Consider the following 3,469-nt stretch of genomic DNA (forward strand, 5'->3'; position numbering starts at 1 on the left):
TTGACAATTATAAAATTGTCAAAAATTTTTTACCATAATTATATATATAATTACTACGATTATTAGTAATTTTATTATAGTTGTAATAACACCCTTTATTCCTCCAATTATCTTATACACGTGTAACATGGTAGATCTCATTCGCATATCTAATATAATGCAAAAATGCTCTAATGCGATGTGTAAAAAAAATTCTAAATTTAAACAATTAAAAAATTGTGAAATAAACTCGCTTATCTCACACCAAAGAAATATTCATCGTTAAACTAAATTATATAATAAAACGCATTCCGAATAATAACAGAAAACATGAAAATTTCAATAAAAACGAGAAAGATAATTTCAAGCAGTGTAATGTAAAGTTTGAAAAGCGCGCCATCAGTAAAAAGCGCCAAACCTATAACGAAGTATATACGCAGCGTTGCGTCTCGAAGAAGCGAGCTAGACTCGTGAAAAACATTCTTGTAAACACCGGTTCGCACTAGTATAGGGCAGACACGTAGCGCGGACACCGTCCTATATACCACGGATTTTAATCTATAATCTGGCCAACGGGTAGCGCTGTGCAACACGAGACACGCTCGCGTCCGTGGCGTAAATGTTACATCGTGTCGCGGGTAAATGATTGCCAGAAAATTGCAGTTTCCGATAGGGCCGTTGCTCGGATCGTTACGGATCATTTTCCCTCTTCTTATCGTCGCTCGGCCTTTAGAAGCTCGCCTTTTCTTTCCTCGTGTGAGATCGATACGTACTTCGAAAGTTTCTACGTAGTGATTACGCGGCCGTTGCTCGTCACGCCACTCCGTTGGACCAGTCTCCGTCGATATAAAAATATACAAACTTCTCGCAATCGTTCGTCTTCCGAGAAATTCGCTCGTGTTATTTTCCGTTGAATTTCGTCGATTCGTACCGTGGGTCCAGTGTCCAGTAATTTCTCAGTGACGTGTACAAGTGCCTTTCGATGGAGAATAAAAAAGTGATTGTAGTGCAGATTCGTTTAAAGTTCCGTTAATCGCGTTCGACGATCTTCTTGTAAAAATTTTACTCGAACCATGTGGAAGTTTATAGGCGGTTTTATGCCTTCGTTGATTGCATGCTCGACTAACCCGACAGCGACAGTTTTACGGTACTTTATACTTGGCGTGAAGTTATCGTTAATTGCTTATAATAATGCAACGCTTGCTCGAGTTTTATGGATGAAATTCATATAAATGCGTCACGAGATTTTTAGCTTCATTTTGCTTCTACAGGGCTCGTGGATGGACCGTACAGATTACTACTACTCGCGAAAATGAAATTAATCTTCGCCATGTTTAGTCCTGGGAATGCTGCTTGACGTTTTAATCTAGTAAGGATTTTACGTGAGTACTTTTTTCAGTTTTATATTTTTGTATTGATATTGGGCAGATCAATTTTTAACATCTGTATAAAGGATACGTTTTACGGTTAATATGACTGAGAAAATTCCCACAGAATAAATGTACGTTATTGACAAGCGTTTAATTGGTCCCACAGAAAATTATAGACTGTATAGCATACTTTTCCTGTGTTTATGCTACGCGACTGGACGTCATATGGTCTGCTCGACCGAGGGTTACAGGTATTCTCATTCCTGTGCAAATAAAGTAACGTGCGAACTATAATATCAATTTAAAATCATTATATTTTATTTTATAATTTTTTTGAAAAATTATATTGCATTATTTTTATAATATGTACATATAATTATGAAAATCATACTGTTATGAAATTATGGACATACATTTATCAAATTAAAGATTTGTTAATTTTGCATATTCAAATTATATAATATCGCTATTTATATTTGATTTTTAAAGGAAAATTAGTTTCTTTAAGGAGTGAAAAATATTATTGTATAAAATTATACTAATATACTGTAATAAATTGATTAAATTAATTGTTAAATAGGCAGATTTAAATTAATTCATTTAAATTGTCCAAATTATTGGATACAATTTGACGATTGTAAAAATAAATTCTGTGGAATTAAGTGAAAACGTATAAATTTTTAACAGATATAAAAAGTAATTGAAACTTTAATGATAAATTTTTTCCAATATTTTCTATGAATAATGAAGATTAAAAAGAGGAAAAAAAAAATTTATATAAACATTAATTTAACTATATCCATTTTAGATTCATAACAGAATATAAGGTAACCAAATAATTAATGTTATTTTTACGTGTTTCACAATTCAGTGTGTAATGTATTTATTCTAACTATACTTTATTTACTCGAATAATTTTATTTATTTACTTATTGTGACTTCATGTTAACTATAAATTCACTTATAATCAATTTACATTAAATTTATTCAAAGTTCTCAATAAATATCACACAAAAGTCCCATAATTAGAGATATTACACTTACATCTTATGTACCACTTGTATATACCCCAGTGTTTAAATAAGTACACAATTACTCGCATGCAGATTAATGTGGAACAAAATAAATAAAAAACACAAACATCAAATTATGTAATAAATTAATAAACATCGAGCAATAAACAAAAAAATGCAAAATTCTATTCACCATATAATTTTACAATTATAATTACCAAATCTCGATATTTCCAAACTACGTGTATAAAACTATTTCAAAATGAATTATTACAATAAGCCAAAGGAGAGAAAGGAAACTGTAAGCGATATTTGCAATAGGAAACACGACGACGGAAAGGGTCGTTCCTTTCACCGATACGAGTACTCTTGTGTGCAGCTTACTAAGAATCGTATCACGTTTTCTGCTTTATTATATCGCGCGGCATTCATCGAATTGAATAACGCTTTTCACACGAGACAGGACAGGACGCACCGCGCGTCATTATACAAGCGGAGATGCGAAAGGGATTGGCGAGCGTTCGAAAGGGCCCACCTGTTGCAACCGCCACCACTGCGCTCTCCACCAGCTTAACACGCTGATCAACGCGCGACCCTGCTCGAGTTCTGTGAATCTCCACCAGAGGGAGCGCTCTGCATCGTCACTGTTAACCTTAAATGGGTGACGTCTGTGCTTCTCTGCTATCGTAATGCAGGGATACCGTTTGCTTGGCAAGTATATGGAATAAGAGATGTTATTTTATTCTAAAATATATATTTATTACGAGCTAAATTAGACTAGCAGTAAAGTATGTTGTAAATTCTCAAATGAAATTGCAGCGTTTGTTAAAATGCGTAGGAAACTATACGTATACAGTTTTATAGCAACGAAATATACACAGAGTGCCAAAAACGTTTTATTTTGTCTTCAGCTTACAGAAATATTGCGTATGTGTTCCTTCTTTTATCGAAGGAATATCGGGCCTACGCGAACGACTTGAGACACCGGAATAGAATGAAACGAACACCAAACTCGGAAACTAATTAAACACAAGAAAGTAATACTAAAATAACGTGACTATAACACACGGAAAACACGCTTTTATTCGTTCGTGCCGGTCACAAACT

General features: G+C 33.8%; 1 long non-coding RNA gene across 1 annotated transcript; it reads left to right on the forward strand.

The window, feature by feature from the left end:
* The first annotated feature begins 561 nt into the window (after window positions 1-561).
* On the forward strand, window positions 562-3,044 carry LOC108556157 (uncharacterized). The gene is made up of 3 exons (XR_001890806.1): window positions 562-1,126; window positions 1,251-1,361; window positions 2,826-3,044. It is a non-coding gene; the product is annotated as an uncharacterized LOC108556157 (long non-coding RNA).
* The last annotated feature ends 425 nt before the right edge of the window (window positions 3,045-3,469 follow it).

This window comes from Eufriesea mexicana, unplaced genomic scaffold (assembly GCF_001483705.2).
Source record: "Eufriesea mexicana isolate 0111107269 unplaced genomic scaffold, ASM148370v2 scaffold325, whole genome shotgun sequence".
NCBI classification, from domain to species: Eukaryota; Metazoa; Arthropoda; class Insecta; order Hymenoptera; family Apidae; genus Eufriesea; species Eufriesea mexicana.